This window comes from Scyliorhinus torazame, chromosome 5 (genome assembly GCF_047496885.1).
Source record: "Scyliorhinus torazame isolate Kashiwa2021f chromosome 5, sScyTor2.1, whole genome shotgun sequence".
NCBI classification, from domain to species: domain Eukaryota; kingdom Metazoa; phylum Chordata; class Chondrichthyes; order Carcharhiniformes; family Scyliorhinidae; genus Scyliorhinus; species Scyliorhinus torazame.
This window is the reverse complement of record NC_092711.1, coordinates 131,573,722-131,592,806: the sequence shown is the minus strand read 5'-3', so window position 1 is coordinate 131,592,806 and position 19,085 is coordinate 131,573,722. Positions and strand designations below refer to the sequence as shown.

Sequence of the window (19,085 nt, the reverse complement as noted above, 5' to 3'; positions counted from 1 at the left end):
GGACTCCCGCGCCCGCGTGTCAGACCTGCGCAGTAGAACCCGAGACGTCACCCGAGAATCAAAATGGTTCCTATTGGCTGATTCCGAGCTGGGGGGTCCATTGTGACGTCACAAGGCGGAAGTTAGGCAATGAGCTTCAGATTGAAACTTCCTCCTCTGTGCAACATCTGGGAGTCAATCAATGGTTTCCCCTTTTCATTTCTTTTCTCATTCTGGGGAGACATTGGTGACTTGCAGGAACTCAAGGGAAAGGAGTGAATCCAGGGAGATTGCAGACACTGGAAAGGTTGTAGACGAACATACGAATTAGGAACAGGAGGAGGCCCACCAGGTATCTGTCTCTCTCTTTTAAAGACATTGCTATCCTTTGCTCCTTCAGCCTCACAACATTGTCTCGCTGAAAGGATGGCTTCTTCCCTCATGTTCACAATTAAAGGAGTGGTTTCCCCAGGAGTTGGCTGACATGTAAAGGAGCAATAAATTAATATAAAAAGGACATGTAGTGTTATATGGTACATACTACATTATTTATGATTCTCTAATGTTCAATCTAACTATTGCCTTGAAATATAAAGCAGTGTAGTGATGTTATATACATCCAGCCACAGTGTCATTGCGACACTGCGACACAGTGGTTATAGAATTTACAGTGCAGGAGGAGGCCATTCGGCCCATCGAGTCTGCACCGGCTCTTGGAAAGAGCACCCTACCCGAGGTCAACACCTCCACCCCATCCCCATAACCCAGTAACCCCACCCAACACTATGGGCAATTTTGGACACTAAGAGCAATTTATCATGGCCAATCCACCTAACCCGCACATCTTTGGACTGGGAGGAAACCGGAGCACCCGGAGGAAACCCACGCACACACGGGGAGGATGTGCAGACTCCGGACAGACAGTGACCCAAGCCGGAATTGAACCTGGGACCCTGGAGCTGTGAAGCAATTGTGCTATCCATAATGCTACTGTGCTGCCCCTACCGTTAGCACTGCTGCCTCACAGCTCCAAGGACCTGGTTTTAATTCTGGCCTTGGGTGACTGTGTGGAGTTTGCACTTTCTCCCCATGCCTGTGTGGGTTCCCTACGGATGCTCTGGTTTTCTCCAAAGATGTGCAGATTAGGTGGATTGGCCATGACAAATTGCCTCTTAGTGCCCAAAAGGTTAGGTGGGGTTACTGGGTTACGGGGATAGGATGGAGACGTGGGCATCAGTGGGGTGCTCTTTCCAAGGGCCGGTGCAGACTCGACGGTCCGATTGGCCTCCTGCACTGTAAATTCTATGATTCTCTGAAAAGGAATCCTTTGGCAACTCGAGTTCATGCTTACTCTCTGTTGAGCAATCCCGTCAGTCCCATTCCCCCTATATATCCCCCTTCCCCTGAATGTTTATTTCCTTAAAGTATCCATCAAATTTCATTTTTAAATCACAAATCATCTCCGCTTCCACCACCCTCACGGCAGTGAGGTCCACGTCATGACCACTTAATGCCCAAATAAACCTCTTCCTTACCGACCCTGATCTCTCTAATAACGTTGTTGAGTGCTGCACATTACACACATTCTTAGTCAACTATATTTCTTAAATATTTCCAGGTGTGTGTATCCTGGCAAGATGCAATGAGCATGGATATGTCGATTAACATGAATTAGTACCTTAGGAGAATTGGAAGGGTGTATGTTCAGTACAGCAGAGTGAGAATTGGAGGGAGAGTGTGTGGGATGGAAATTTTCAGTTTTTCACAAAGTGGAAGTTAAGAATGTTCCATTGAAACTTGCCTGTTCTGCATTTCTATCCTGTATTGACAGTGATTAATTTTGTGAACTCCTTTTATAGGATATTAGAAGAGGAGGGTTTCCAGACCGAAATCTCAAACCCAACGGCGTGGAGAGATCTGACAGTCACTCGATTCGCTGGCACCTGAATAACATTGGCCTTTTAAATTTTGAAAAGGAAATATTTGTGTGTATTGTCCTTCACAAGGTTTTAAACATTGAACTGACCGTGGAAAGAGCTTTCACCTGTTACAGAGCCTGAAAAAACATTGCACCATTCACATTCATGTGTTCTGTGTGTGAACGTGTCTTCAGCTAATCGTCAATCCTGGAGAGTCAGGAGGACACCACCATCCTGGAAAAACCATGGAAATGTGAGGACTGTGGGAAGGCATTTCGTTGCCCCTCTGAGCTAGAAACTCATCGGCATGTTCACACCGGGGAGAGGCCGTTCACCTGTTCCGTGTGTGGGAAGGGCTTCATTAAATCGTTCAACCTGCTGACACACCAGCGACTTCACACCGGGGAAAGGCCGTTCATCTGCTCTGAGTGTGGGAAGGGGTTCACTCGGTCAACCCACCTGAGGACACACCAGCGAGTTCACACCGGGGAGAGGCCATTCATCTGCTCGGACTGTGGGAAGCGATTCACTAAGTCATCCAACCTGCTGACACACCAGAGAGTTCACACTGGGGAGCGGCCATTCACCTGCTCTGACTGCGGGAAGGGATTCAGCGATACATCCACCCGGCTGACACACCAGCGGGTTCACAACGGGGAGAGGCCATTCACCTGCTCCGAGTGTGGGAAGGGATTCACTCGGTCAACCTACCTGCTGACACACCAGAGAGTTCACACCGGGGAGAGACCGTTCATCTGCTCTGTGTGTGGGAAAGGATTCACTCTGTTATCCATTCTGCTGACACACCAGCGAGTTCACCAGTAATTGCAGAGATTGGATTCTGTTGTTATTGCTGCTGTTAATCACATGCAGGACTGAACCATGTTCACTGACAGGTGATGAAGTGGGAGAGTCAGAGGGTTTCTTTCTGCTGGACTGGCCGGTCTCACAATTTTGTTTCCAGCGGGCTGATGCTCTTTGAGCCAGGGAGAGCACATTTCCACGGAAGTGATCCACAGAAGCTGCTGAAGGACATTTATCCTGGCCTGGTGTTTGAAGGCAGAAGCATCTCCAATGTATGGATATTGTGTATAAATTATATGTATTATGTTGACAAAATAGAGAATCACAAACTAAAGTATGAGGCATCATGTGTTTAGTTGACTTTACCACATCCCTGCAGATCATTCAGTAATCTGAGAGACAAGACAAGCTGCTAAGCAGGGCCTCTCTTATCAGTGGCACAGGCAGCTTCATGGAGTCACTGCTAATTGAGTTATTGGCTAGAGACAGAACTGAGATAAGGAGGATCCTTGGCCTGGTTGTGCATTGTACAAGACCCAAGGACCGTTGATAAGAGGTCTGGGAAACATCTTGAGAAACCTCCTCACTGAGCATGCACTGATCATGCAACTCCACCAAGCCTATCAATATGGACCAATATGTATTGTACGTAATCTATAATCATTACGATTGGATTATGTCTGGCCAGGATGGGCTGCATAACTGTAAGAATTGATGATTTCCTTTGTTCGATGGAGAAACGCATGGTGAGCCCAGTGACTTGTTCCCCACTGGTATTAAATCCATAAACTTAAAATTTTTTTTTTTTAAGAGTATCCAACTATTTTTTCCATTTAAGGGGCAATTTAGTGTGGCCAATCCACCTAACCTGCACATCTTTGGGTTGTGGGGGTGAAACCCACGCAGACACGGGGAGAATGTGCAAACTCCACACGGACAGTGACCCAGGGCCGGGGTTCGAACCCGGGTCCTCAGCGCCGTAGGCAGCAATGCTATTAAATCCATAAACTGTTTGATGATTGGAACACACCTGACTGTCGAGTGATTCTTTCAGACACATTAGCACTAACACTGGATAGTAAATAATATTTTTTCCTACCACTACAGGTAGATCTAAATTAAATACATTTGTCTCTGTTCCTATGAGTCTATAGCACAGGGCCAGGCCAGTCGGTGCAATTGGTCTGTGCCAGTATTTATGCTCCACATGATCCTCCATCCATCCCTCTTCATCTCCCCCATCAGCATCTCCTTCTATTCCTTTCTCCCTCATGTATGTCTCTACCTTCCCCTTCAATGGATTCATGCTGCTCACCTCAACCACTCGCTGTGGTAGTGCGTTCCACATTCTCACCACTCGCTGGGTAAAGAGATTTCTACTGAAATTCCTATTGGATTATTGAACCCCTTTATCATCTTAAAAACTTCCACCAGGTCACCCTTCAGTCTTCTCTTTTCCAGAGAAAAGCAACCCCAGCCTTTCCCGAGGTTTAAATGCTCTCAGTTCTGGTATTATTCTTGTGAATCTTTGTTGCTCCTTCTCCGGTGCCTCTATTTCCTTTTCCTAAATGGAGATCACCAATGTTGACAGTGTTCCCGGTGTAGTCTAACCCTGGTTCAAAACAGGTTGAGCATAACCTCCCTGCTTTTTAATTCTATCCCTCTAGAATGGAGCCCTATCTGGGCCCCACACTTTAGGGAAGATGTGAAGTTCTCAGAGAGGGTGCAGAGGAGATTTACGAGAATGGTACCAGAGATGAGGGGCTCCAGTTAGTTGGAGAGACTGGACCAGCTGAAATTTCTCTCTTGAGATCATAAAGTAATTCGACATGTGGAAGGAGGCGAAACCCCCCGGACTGGAGGCCTGGGTAAATGATATGGCGGGGTTCATTAAACTGGAGCAGATAAAGTTTGCCCTGAGGGGATCGGCTCAAGGGTTCACCAGGCGGTGGCAGCCATTTCTCGACTACCTAGGGGAACGTTAGAGGGAAGACAGATGACCAGCAGCAGCAACCCAGGGGGAGGGGGGGGGGGGGGGGGGAGGGGGGGGGGGGGGGGGGGTTAGTTTAGGTCAAAGATAAAGGGGTTTTGTTACTTGTGTATTGTTTAAAATTTCTGTATTATTGTTGCGTTTGCTTTGTAAGAGGGGAAAAATTGTTGTTTGGGAAAAAATTTTCAATAAAACATTTATAAAAAAAAAAAAAGTAATTCGTGCAGAGGTAGGGCCATTCAGCCCATCGAATGCATGTTGACACTCGGCAGAGCAAACGCGTCAGTCCCACTGCCCAGTTCCATACCTGTCACTTTTTTTTCTCTTTTTAAAAAAATTTAGGGTAACCAATTTTTTTTTCTCCAATTAAGGGGCAATTTAGTGTGGCCAATCCACCTATCCTGCTGGGGTATCCTTGGGTTGGGGGGGGGGGTCCCACGCATAAACAGGGAGAATGTCCAAACTCCTCACGGACAGTGACCCGGGTCCTTATCGAACTCGGGTCCTCAGCGCCGCGAGGCAGCAGTGCTAACCTCTGGGCCACCGTGCCAGCCTCATCCTTGTCACTCTGAAGAGTATCGCTCACTTGTCCATCCAATGTCCTTTTGAAACCAATCGCTGCCTCTGCTTCCACCAGCCTCGTTGGCAGCGAGTTCCAGGCCATTCCCATTCGTTGTGTAAAAGCAGTCTACCACTATTCCCCTGCATGGCCTCCCCTATAAAATGTCTCCCTAATCCTTGTACCATCAGCTCATGGGAAGGGCTTTCTTTTGCCCAACCAACGTGAACCTGTCACAATCTTGAACAACTTCACCAAATCTCCTTTACTCCAAGGAGAACAATCCCAATTGGCCATCTCAAATAAATAAACAAACAATATGTTTTTTTTAAAAAATAATTTTATTAAGGCATCTGTATAAACATTGAACACAAACCAACACGAGTAAAAACAAACAGACACCTCATAATAAATAAATAACTCCCCAACCTCTCTACCTTTCCCCTCCTCCAGTCCTGCCTTCCCCATTTTAATCCCTTTTACCCCCCCTCCCTCGCCCCTCCCCCTCCCTCACCCCTCACCCTCCCGCCTGCTGACACCTCAATACTCCATGAAAAAGTCGGTAAACAGCTTCCCTCTCTGGACAAACCCATCGACTGACCCTCTTAAGGCAAACTTAATTTTCTCCAACCTCTTAGGAACTCCGTCAGGTCACTCGCCCACACTCCGGCTTCGGTGGCCCCGAGTCCCTCCACCCCAGCAAAATCCGTCTCCGGGCTACCAGGGAGGCAAAGGCCAAAATGTTAGCCTCTCTCGCCCCTGGACTCCTGAGTCTTCCGACACACCAAATATCAGCACTTCTGGACTTGGGGCCACCTTCAGCACCTCGGACATTACGTCTGGTGAACCCCAGCCAAAGCCCCTTCAGTTTCAGACATGCCCAAAACATGTGAACATGGCTGCCCCACACACCGCCCACACTATCCTCAACCCCCTCAAAGAACCTGCTCATCCTGGCCACCATCATATGCGCCCTATGTACTACCTTGCGAACAACGAGAATGCATTCACCCTCAATATGTTAGTGTCTGAAATCAAATGGGCATGTTTAATTTTTGTTTTGGAGCTGTTATGAAAATATTGTACTGAAAATAAGTTAATGCTTCAAATTGAACGGGAAATTTTAATTTCTAATGTAAAGGTGTTATAATATTGTATGATAAAGGAATTGGAATAACTTACCTTGGATGTCATTCAATGAAACATTTATCAACTTGTTATCCACCTACATTCCAGTGCAAGTCAAGAAAGTATAGATAAGATGAATAAGTTGTCAGCTTTCTCTTGGAAATACTTGCATTGTTTGTTAATGATATAAAAAACAACACATTTACTAGCCTGGCTGCAACCGAAATATCAGGATCATATAGCGGAGAGAGGCAAAGATCGCGAGATTGACACCCACTTTCACCTTTTTATAAGAGGACCTGAAAGTTAAGAATATGTGACATGACATTGGAATATCCTTGTGAGTGTGCAGATGTAATTTGTTACATGTGAAGCAACTGACATATGCACGGTAGGACAATGGTTAGCACAGTGATTCCGGCTTGGGTCACTGTCGTGGAAATTATAATAAAGACAAATTCTTCGAGGTTCGATTTAAGGAAATTTATTTGACTCAAATATTTGCGGAGAGGGGAGTGGTCTGGCTGCATAGCCATTCCGCAGCACTCTGAGTTATACACTTGAAAACTATTATATTTATAGTGTGAAATAAACAAGCACTACCAACATAACACATTTTTAAATTACTTCAGCTTTGAACTCCTTTCTACGTCTTAGTTACACTCAAGAGCTCCCATAGCAGTTACAACATTTTGAAAGTTGACCCACTTTTCCTGGGACCAACCAACATGTCACAGCCCTCTGGATTTCAATTTGAATTCTCCTCAGTGTTCCAGCGACTGTTCCGAGGTACACAATTTCCTGGGCATCTCTGTATTATCGTCTGGTGAATCAATCTTCCAAAATGAATTTAAGACCTCACAACTGTGGATTCCTCAGCTCAAAGGTGAGCTTCATGTCTCCTTGCCCTGACTTTGAAAAGACAGGCTGCTTTCCGCCAGCTGATCCCACATCTCCTTCACAGCTCTTTCAGAACTCTTCAAGCTGACTGCTTTCTGCTATAAGACATGGTCACTGAAAATTTCATCCTCGAACTCTAAGCCAAGCAAATCATCCAGCTTATTCCCCCCCCCCCCCCCCCCCCCCCCTCCACACCCCACCCTCAATGTCAAGGGAGCAGAAACCATGCAAGTACACGTCTGGAATTCCTGCTGTGAAGAACACACAGATAAATTAAGGTAGAAAGCCTTCTAACCCCCACAGACCATCTGTTTGGCAATGTGGCATGCTTTGGAATGTTCCAAACAGAAATGCAAACTAAGAATTTACCTTCAAAACACTTTTTGGTTCTGTGATCTATAGGAAATAAGAAATTGGATTTCGCAACAAGGCTCAAAAAGCATTAGCACACTGGCGGAAAGGTCATGACACCGGATAGTCCTGCAGAAAGAACCACTTCACCAACTGTCAGAATGAGTAAAATGCAGTCCTGGGTGAGAGTAACAGAAGCAATAACAACAAAATGAAAACCCTGCGATCAGATGTGAACTAGTTGGTGCTTCTACAGGTTATATATTGAATCTCTGCTCACACACAGAGCAGGTGAACGGTCTTTCCCCAGTTTGAGCTCACTGGTGTGTCAGCAGGCTGGATAACTGAATGAATCCCCTCCCACACTCCGAGCAGGTGAACAGCCCTTTCCCAGTGTGAACACGTTGGTGTCTCACGACATTAGATGAATCACTGAATCCCTTCCTACACTCAAAGAAGGTGAACAACCTTTTGCCAGCGTGAGCCTGCTGGTGTTTCAGCAGGCTGGATAACTGAGCAAATCCCATCCCACACTCAGAGCCAGTGAAAGGCCTTTTTGGCTGCAAGAGGTTTGGTGGTAATCTTCGCTTTTTTAAAATTTAGAGTACCCAATTCATTGTTTTTTTAAATTAAGGGGCAATTTAACATGGCCAATCCACCTACCCAGCACATCTTTGAGACCCACGCAAACACAGGGAGAATGTGCAAACGGACAGTGACCCAGAGCCGGGATCGAACCTAGGAGCTTGGCACCGTGGTGGTGGTAATCTCAGCTAAAAGTGAATTTGTAAAAGCTCAAGATACCATTTTTAGGCCATATGATTGGACATGGTCAGATGGCCCCACGGAATGTGAAAATGAAGGCTATTCATAGAATAGAATTTACAGTACAGAAGGAGGAAACCCACGCAGGCACGGGGAGAACGTGCAGACTCTGCACAGACCCAAGCCGGGAATCGAACCTGGGATCCTGGATCTGTGAAGCAACCAGTGCTACCGTGCCACCCTGAATTTGAAAATGAAAGCTATTGGAGAGTTCCCAATACCATCAAAGAGAAGAGAAATTCTGAGACTTCTGGGCATGTGTGCTTTCTACTAGAAATTTGTGCCAAATTTGTAACCTTCCCAGAATCTGCATGCTCCAAGGGCTGACTGGCCTCCTGTTGCTTCTATTTTCTATGTATGTTTACTTCCTTTCCTTTCAGTTCCTGCAAGTCAGCAATTTCCTCCCCAGGGTGAGAGGAGAAATAGAATTGATTTCTTCCCAGATGTTGGTCAGAGGACGTTTCTGAAGCTCATTGTCCAACCTACACATTGTGACGTCACAACGAAGCCCTGCTTGAATAGGCCAATAGGAATCACTCTGCTCCACTATGACGTCTCCGGGTTCAAGTGCGCAGGCCCGGCGTGCGGTCACGGGCGCCCCGCCCTCACCCGTTGTCTGCCTCCCCCAACACCTCCTGGAGACAAGGTTTCCAGGCAACCGGCTGAAAGCTCAGGCCAGAGCGAGAAGCCACTTGGTGAACTCCCCCTCCCCCCCCCCCCCCTCTCTCTGCGGCGAGATCGGGAGCGACCGGCGCACTGCGCCTGCGCTGGGACAGCTGGGCTCAGCAGCGCTTTCTGCGCTTGCGCGGTGGGCTGCTAGCTGAGGGAGTGGGGGAGGGGCTTTGCAAAATGTCTTCACATCATTTTCTTCCCAGTCCTGCAGTTTGACTTCAAACAGCACAGCATTTATTTTTAGCTTCACACACAGACTAAAACTTCCTCCTCTGTCCAACACCTGTGAGTAAAACACTTTCTGAGATCTGTGGGACTCTTGAACTGGAATTAGAGACAAATATGCTGAGAAGGGAAATGCTGTGATTTTGTGGAACCTGTTTTTATTGTGAGATTTTTAAAGACAAATGTACCCTGTCCATTCAAATTCTATTTGTCTCTTAATGCAGTGATTCTTTTATGTTCATTTTACCGTGATTTTTAAAGTAAAAGCTTTTAAAAAGTGAAACATTGTCCTTCCATTATTTTATTAGTTTATTCCATTGGATTTGTCTGGGAATTTGTTTATTTTTTGAAGTTATTGGTTTCTATGGGGATTGTAACAATAGAGAGATATATCTAGTGTTGATAGAAGGTACATGTTCAATATATTTATGCTTCAGTAGTAAAATTCATTTGTTATTTTTATTCCTGTGAAAATGAAAGAGAACTGACTGGTGGTGATTTAAGCTGAGGGTCAACACACCTCAGGCGAGGGGGGAGGCTGAGAAGGCAGGGCCTTCGTGCATATACTCGGCCGGTGTGGGAATTGAAGCCGCGCTGTTGCCGCTGCTCTGCATCACAAACCAGCCATCCAGCCAACTGAGCTAACCAACCCCCCAATTTTTGCAATATAATACAGTAGCTGTGTTATACGTTTAACTCAGAGGGACATTACAATTCAGAAGCAATCCATTTGGAATCTTGAGTCCATGTCAACTCTTTTTACAGTAATATACTCAAGTCCCATTCATTCTACCTCCATCCCCTTAGCGCTGCATGTTAATTTCCCTCGAGTGCCCGTTTGATATTTTTAAACCATTCCATTCTGCTTTCACCATCCTCATATACAGTGAGTTCCAGATTCAGACCACTCACTGTCTAAAGTCCTTTCTCAAATTCCTCTCCCACCTTCTCTCTAATTAAGAAACAATGTTCTCTATACCACATATTTTGAGTCCAAGTCATATGGCCACAGAAACTAGAGTTAGCTGTACTGAATTTCTGTTCTGTACTGACGGTGATTAGTAAACTCCTTTTACAGAATATCAGATGGGGAGGATCTGCAGAAAGAAATCTGAAGCCAAGTGTCAAGTAAAGAATTGACAAGAGTTGTGTGATTATTGGAACCTGAATATCATTGGCCTTTGAAACTAGAAGGAGAAATGCTTGTTCTAACAGCTTCTGATTATTTTAAATGTAACTGAAAAAGCACCAAGTCACAGATGCAAATGAGTGACCCAGTGCACTGACTGAGGAAAGAGCTTTGACCAGTTACACAGCCTAAAGAAACATTACACCATTTAAAGGAGGAAAATACCATATCTGTGCTCAGTGTGCAGATAACTCAGTTGATCAACGGACCTGGAGAGAGACAAAGGCACCTGCACCATGGAGAAACCATGGAAATGTGGGGCCTGTGGTAAGGGATTCAGATTCCCGTCGGAGCTGGAAATTCATCAACGCAGTCACACTGGGGAGAGGCCGTTCACCTGTGCCAAGTGTGCAAAGGGATTCACTAATTCATCCGACCTGCTGACACACCAGCGAGTTCACACAGGGGAGAGGCCATTCACCTGTCCCGAGTGTGGGACGGGGTTCTCTCGCTCCTCCAACTTGCGAATACACCAGCGAATTCACAGTGGGGAGAGGCCATTCTCCTGCTCTGAGTGCGAGATGGAATTCAGTCGGTTATCCCAGTTGCAGACACACCAGCGAGTTCACACAGGGGAGAGGCCATTCACCTGCTCTCAGTGTGGGAAGGCATTCTCTCACTGCTATAACCTACGGATTCACCAGCGGGTTCACAACAAGGAGAGACCCTTCACCTGCTCTGAGTGTGGAAAGGCATTCACTACTTCATCCGACCTGCTGAGACATGAGCGTGCTCACACAGGGGAGAGGCCGTTCACCTGCTCCGTGTGTGAGATGAGGTTTAATCGGTTATCTCACTTGCAGACACACCAGCGAGTTCACAACGGGGGGAAGCCATTGACTGTCGCTGATTGTGGGAAGGAATACTCTTACCTCTCCAACCTGCAGACACACCAGCGAGTTCACACTGAGGAGAGGCCGTTCAACTGCTCTGTGTGAGAAAGCATTCATTGATTCATCCAACCTGTTGACACACCCCAGTGTCTTCATGCTGGGGAGAGGCCATTCACCAGGTCTGGGTGTAGGAAGACATCCACTCGATTATCAAATCAGTTCAGACACCAGCAAGTTCACATGTTATTACAGGGGTTGTTATTGCTGCTGTTAATCCAGGATTGAACTATGTTTGTTCAGACAATTGGTGAAGTAGGAGGGTTTCTTTCTGCTGGACTGACCAGAGTCACGACATTGCTTCCAGTGGGCTGATGTTCTCTGAGCCTGCTCCACCATTAGATATGATAATGGCTGTTATTAAAATATAGAGCATGTTGTAAGTTGTAATTTTCCAAATGGGATCTGAAGAGGGTGACGCATTTTAATTTTGTCCTGGGAAGGGGATTGCATGGGAAGGCAGCACAGTGGTTAGCACTGCTGCCTCACAGCTCCAGGGACCCATGTTCAAATCTGGCCTCAGGTCACTGTCTGTGTGGAGTTGGCACTTTCTCCCCGCGTCTGCGTGGGTTTCCTCCCACAGTCCAAAGATGTGCAGGTCAGGTGGATTGGCCAATGTAAAATTACCCCTTGGTGTCCAAAAGGTTAGGTGGGATTACGGGCTGGGTGGAGGCATGGGCTTAAGTAGGGTGCTCTTTCCAAAGGCCGGTGCAGACTCGATGGGCAGAATGGCCTCTTTCTGCACTGTAAGTTCTATGACCTTTGATACACCTAGTTTCATAATTCATGCTTTAGAAAAATAAGTTTTAGTTTGACAATTGGATTTTTTTAAAATGAAAGATAAATGGAAAAGCTGGGTCGGGAGCTGATGCACCCGAACGAAACTCACAAGTCGTGGGCCATGTAAGAAGTCAAAGGTCGAAGGGTAAAACTGCAAAAGGGCAGCTGGGCTCCTTTAACTGGAGACATTGGATGGGATTTATCGTGCAATGCAGCGGTGGGAGGCAGCCCACAATTGGCTGTTGTCAATGGCGTTTCCCGTTGGATGCGCCCCTCGCCGTCGGGAAACCTATGGCAGGGTTGTGCCGCTGGCATGAACTGTGGGAATGTTCCAGCTATTGTGTCTGACAATTATTGACCTGTCTTTGTCAGCAAGGTGAATTCTTCCTGCAGACCTCAAAATTAAATGTTTGGTTTTGAAGCTAAATGTTAATTAATTTAAATATCAATTCGATGACATCCCAACTGGTCTCTGTTACCATGGGGACAAGTGATTCAGGCTGGAGCTATGGTTAAAATTCTGGGTGCTTCTCACAGGAAGCAGGCAGTCCGCAGTTAGTTTGGAAGCAGCCAGCTGTGGGACCAGGAGCTGTGACCCAGCTGTGGGACCAGGAGCTGTGACCCAGCTGTGGGACCAGGAGCTGTGAACCAGCTGTGGGACCAGGAGCTGTGAACCAGCTGTGTGACCCAGGAGCTGTGAACCGGCTGTGGGAGCAGGAGCTGTGAACCAGCTGTGGGAGGAGCTGTGAACCGGCTGTGGGAGTAGGAGCTGTGAACCGGCTGTGGGAGCAGGAGCTGTGAACCGGCTGTGGGAGCAGGAGCTGTGAACCGGCTGTGGGACCAGGAGCTGTGAACCGGCTGTGGGAGCAGGAGCTGTGAACCAGCTATGGGACCCAGGAGCTGTGAACCAGCTATGGGACCCAGGAGCTGTGAACCGGCTGTGGGACCAGGAGCTGTGAATCGGCTGTGGGACCCAGGAGCTGTGAACCAGCTGTGGGAGCAGGGGCTGTGAACCAGCTGTGGGACCCAGGAGCTGTGAACCAGCTGTGTGAACCAGCTGTGTGACCCAGGAGCTGTGAACCGGCTGTGGGACCAGGAGCTGTGAACCAGCTGTGGGACCAGAAGCTCAGAGGGCCATGAGGAACCAGGAGTATTCCTAATATTTAAATCCCTTAGCAAGAATGTAGTGCAGCTCACGCTTGAACTGAGGAGTCCATAGTTTGGAGGTCTTAAAGGTGGAGGGTTGTATCGCCGAAAACCAATGAAGGACCCCTGTGAAAACTTGCAGCTTGGAGAATAGTTGTAATACTGAGGAGAATTAAAGTGAATTCTGGAGAGCTTTGGCATGCCTTTGGGATGCCTCCAGGAACAGAAGCAAATGAACCTTCAAATATTGTTAAGTATAAGGGAACTCTTTGGTTTGGGAGGGTGGTGGTTAAAATGTAGAAACAGAAACTGAAAATACTGAAAAAGCTCAGCATATCCAGTGGAGAGAGAAAATCGAGTTAAATCTTTGACTGTGTGTGACTCTTCAGAGGTAAAGAGAGGACTGGAGAAGTAGAATTAGGTTTAAATCTTAACAATAAAGTTCATAGTTCTGATTTGTAATATTTATTTTGTTTTATACATACAATAAAGTTTGCTTTTGTTGAAAAATGTGGAATTTTGTGGCATAATTATTTTAGTTAATCACTGGGTGTTCAAATTTATCTTTGAACATTAATGGACCCGATAGATAGCATTGCAATACTCACAAACAATATTTTAAAACAAATCAAAGAAGAAAAACATGATTCTCCTTATTATGTACAAAGCTTTACTTAATAAGGTATCCACCTTCTAAAGTCCTGAATAAATTGTTGGTACGAGCAATTGTTTTCGTGAAACAATCTGATAATTGATGATTAAACATAGAACTAATTGTCGTCCCTTCTAAACCAGGGCTATCGTCCAGTGCAGAGGGTCATTTGGGGATTTCTCCCACAGGCCAATTGATAGGGATTATACCATCCCACCCATTTGAAGTAAATTCTCCACATGAATCATCCCGGCCAGTGCAGTTTTCAACTTGCAGCTTGGCTGATCAGCTCAGGTTTTCTGCATCATCTCATCGATCACCGTGTGATTCCTTTTGCAGAGTCCGTTGCTGAAAAGACTTTCAGCTGCGGTGTGCATGACCAGAATGTTCGTGTTTTCACACATGTCTCGAACTCGTCATTGGCAAATATCCTCCATTATATTAGATTAAGGGCAGCACGGTAACACAGTGGTTAGCACAGTTGCTTCACAGCACCAGAGTCCCAGGTTCGATTCCAGCTTGGGTCACTGTCTGTGCGGAGTCTGCACGTCTTCCCTGAGTGTGTGTGTGTTTCCTCCGGGTGCTCCGGTTTCCTCCCACAGTCCAAAGATGTGCAGGTTAGGTGGATTGGCCATGATAAATTGTCTTTAGTGTCCAAAGAGGTTAGGTGGAGTTACTGGGTTATGGGGATAGGGTGGAAGCACGGGTTTAAGTAGGGTGCTCTTTCTAAGAGCCGGTGCAGACTCGATGGGCCAAATGGCCTCCTTCTGCACTGTAAATTCTATGATTATCAGTCAGAAACTTAGCTGGTGCCCCAGGTCCAGTCCCTATCCATTTGTCCATGACTTGGTCTAGAATCACCCTTTTGTCCTTGCCATTTATTATTGGAGAAAGACTAAATCGGATCACCATGTCTGTAAAGTGCCGAATGGAAATATTTCTGTCTTTATCTCACGCCTTTAGATCCATGACAACGACCTCGCTAAAGTCCCGGGGCAAGGGAAGGTTTACAAAGGACAGCGTCCTCCTCCAATACTTTTTTTTAAAACAAATGTTAGGCTTTGCACTAAACTCTTCCAAGAGCATTATATACTTTTCATCAACCACCGCCACATCTTGTAGCAGGATTTTTAATCTTTGTCAAGAAGGGTGAGCAAATTGCCTGTTTAGCTTTAAGACAATTAGCTTTTTTTCTTAATTATATCAGTTGATGCCATTAATCCTGCTCAAACACCCTGATCAGAAATATCAGGTATTGGTTATGTTAAGGTACCAGACCAGACCCCAATTTATATTAGGAAACCAGATGAGAGGAAAGGATACTTCGCTCCAGAAGTGATTCCGCTGAAAAACAGGGATCTTTTATATTGAAACAAACTTTATTATGAACACAGGATTAAACACATTAACAGAAAATAGCTTCATAATTAACAGTGAAACAGTTCCTAAAATAAAAGGAGACACTTCAATTACTAACTTATACCTTCACTATCTCCAATCAAACAATGCTCATTGTAGGTCAAAAGCCACTTGTAAATAAAGTTAGCAAACACAGGAATACTTACTGTATTATTGTGTCGAGATTTCCTTTCAGAAAAGGAGAGAGACTCAGGCACAACCTGGAAATCCTCTCTTTTCCAGACTAAAAAATCCTACAGCCAAACTGCTCGCTACATACCTGGCTCCTTCCAATAATTACAAATCTCTATCCCACTCAGATCCCATGACCTGCTTACCTAAGTCTAAACAAAATCCCTTTAATTATCTACACCCCCGGGAACCTTCTTTCTACAAACAAAATTCCATTAAACCCATATAGGTAAACATGTCCATGGTTGGAATGAATGATGAGTATCCCACTTTTATGACAACTTAATTGCATCTTTTGCAGACACACCGCCTGCTTGTATGTTAAACCGGGATTTAAAAAATATTACTGAACCAGGTATGTATGTATACCGTAACCCAGACTTTCAACAATATTACTGCAACAGATGTATATATATGAAATACAATCTATACAAAAAATCCCTTCATTCATCACATTATAATGCGCTGCATATCCACTGACTTTCCATAAATATTGTCGTATCTTGCTCCATGTCCAGTTGCATTTGTGCCTTTTTCATGTGTGGTTTACTCAACAGTAAGGCTATCTCACTAGAGGCCACACCAGTCCTGATCAAGTGAGATTCTAGCTATTTTGCATGGAATCCCCACTCTCTTTGGTGACTTCAATGTGTTGACGTCACCAAACTGAAACGAGGAAAACTTTTATATTCCTTATCCTTGTGGTGATCCACACTGAGAAGTGACTCTAACATTTTCATCAATCCGAACAATATACTGTTGAGGTGCAGCCACAGTCCAACACAGCACAGTTGAATGAGTCAGTGACTGGTGAGATGCAGCCACAGTCCAACACAGCACAGTTGAATGAGTCAGTGACTGGTGAGGTGCAGCCACTGTCTAACTCAGCACAGTTGAATGAGTCAGTGACTGGTGAGGTGCAGCCACTGTCTAACACAGCACAGTTGAATGAGTCAGTGACTGGTGAGGTGCAGCCACTGTCTAACTCAGCACAGTTGAATGAGTCAGCGACTGGTGAGGTGCAGCCACTGTCTAACACAGCACAGTTGAATGAGTCAGCGACTGGTGAGGTGCAGCCACTGTCTAACACAGCACAGTTGAATGAGTCAGCGACTGGTGAGGTGCAGCCACTGTCTAACACAGCACAGTTGAATGAGTCAGTGACTGGTGAGGTGCAGCCACTGTCTAACACAGCACAGTTGAATGAGTCAGCGACTGGTGAGGTGCAGCCACTGTCTAACACAGCACAGTTGAATGAGTCAGCGACTGGTGAGATGCAGCCACTGTCTAACTCAGCACAGTTGAATGAGTCAGCGACTGGTGAGGTGCAGCCACTGTCTAACACAGCACAGTTGAATGAGTCAGCGACTGGTGAGGTGCAGCCACTGTCTAACACAGCACAGTTGAATGAGTCAGCGACTGGTGAGGTGCAGCCACTGTCTAACACAGCACAGTTGAATGAGTCAGCGACTGGTGAGGTGCAGCCACTGTCTAACACAGCACAGTTGAATGAGTCAGCGACTGGTGAGGTGCAGCCACTGTCTAACACAGCACAGTTGAATGAGTCAGCGACTGGTGAGATGCAGCCACTGTCTAACACAGCACAGTTGAATGAGTCACGACTGGTGAGGTGCAGCCACTGTCTAACACAGCACAGTTGAATGAGTCAGCGACTGGTGAGGTGAAGCCACTGTCTAACACAGCACAGTTGAATGAGTCAGCGACTGGTGAGGTGCAGCCACTGTCTAACTCAGCACAGTTGAATGAGTCAGCGACTGGTGAGGTGCAGCCACTGTCTAACACAGCACAGTTGAATGAGTCAGCGACTGGTGAGGTGCAGCCACTGTCTAACACAGCACAGTTGAATGAGTCAGCGACTGGTGAGGTGCAGCCACTGTCTAACACAGCACAGTTGAATGAGTCAGCGACTGGTGAGGTGCAGCCACTGTCTAACACAGCACAGTTGAATGAGTCAGCGACTGGTGAGGTGCAGCCACTGTCTAACTCAGCACAGTTGAATGAGTCAGCGACTGGTGAGGTGCAGCCACTGTCTAACACAGCACAGTTGAATGAGTCAGCGACTGGTGAGATGCAGCCACTGTCTAACACAGCACAGTTGAATGAGTCAGCGACTGGTGAGGTGCAGCCACTGTCTAACACAGCACAGTTGAACGAGTCAGCGACTGGTGAGGTGCAGCCACTGTCTAACACAGCACAGTTGAATGAGTCAGCGACTGGTGAGATGCAGCCACTGTCTAACACAGCACAGTTGAATGAGTCAGCGACTGGTGAGGTGCAGCCACTGTCTAACACAGCACAGTTGAATGAGTCAGCGACTGGTGAGATGCAGCCACTGTCTAACACAGCACAGTTGAATGAGTCAGCGACTGGTGAGGTGCAGCCACTGTCTAACACAGCACAGTTGAATGAGTCAGTGACTGGTGAGGTGCAGCCACTGTCTAACACGATGTGGAGATGCCGGCGTTGGACTGGGGTGAGCACAGTACGAAGTCTTACAACACCAGGTTAAAGTCCAACAGGTTTGTTTCGATGTCACTAGCTTTCGGAGCGCTGCTCCTTCCTCAGGTGAATGAAGAGGTCTGATCCAGAAACACATATATAGACAAATTCAAAGATGCCAAACAATGCTATAAATGCGAGCATTAGCAGGTGATTAAATCTTTACAGATCCAGAGATGGGGTAACCCCAGGTTAAAGAGGTGTGAATTGTATCAAGCCAGGACAGTTGGTAGGATTTCGCAGGCCAGATGGTGGGGGATGAATGTAATGTGACATGAATCCCAGGTCCCGGTTGAGGCCGCACTCATGTGTGCGGAACTTGGCTATAAGTTTCTGCTCGGCGATTCTGCGTTGTCGCGGGTCCTGAAGGCCGCCTTGGAGAACGCTTACCCGGAGATCAGAGGCTGAATGTCCTTGACTGCTGAAGTGTTCCCCGACTGGAAGGGAACATTCCTGCCTGGTGATTGTTGCGCGATGTCCGGTCATTCGTTGTCGCAGCGTCTGCATGGTATCGCCAATGTACCACGCTTCGGGACATCCTTTCCTGCAGCGTATGAGGTAGACAACATTGGCCGAGTCGCACGAGTATGTACCGCGTACCTGGTGGGTGGTGTTCTCATGTATAATAGTGGTATCCATGTCGATGATCTGGCACGTCTTGCAGAGATTGCCATGACAGGGTTGTGTGGTGTCGTGGTCACTGTTCTGAAGACTGGGTAGTTTGCTGCAAACAATGGTTCGTTTGAGGTTGCGCGGTTGTTTGAAGGCAAGTAGTGGGGGTGTGGGGATGACCTTGGCAAGATGTTCATCGTCATCAATGACGTGTTGAAGGCTGTGAAGAAGATGACGTAGTTTCTCCGCTCCGGGGAAATACTGGACGACGAAGGGTATTCTGTCGGTTGTGTCCCATGTTTGTCTTCTGAGGAGGTCGGTCCGGTTTTTCGCTGTGGCGCATTGGAACTGTCG

The 19,085-nt window shown here is 46.6% G+C and overlaps 1 long non-coding RNA gene across 1 annotated transcript; it reads left to right on the top strand.

Moving 5' to 3' along the window:
- Window positions 1-32: 32 nt before the first annotated feature.
- On the top strand, window positions 33-3,731 carry LOC140419789 (uncharacterized). Its single transcript, XR_011946026.1, has 2 exons — window positions 33-331; window positions 1,839-3,731. It is a non-coding gene; the product is annotated as an uncharacterized lncRNA (long non-coding RNA).
- The last annotated feature ends 15,354 nt before the right edge of the window (window positions 3,732-19,085 follow it).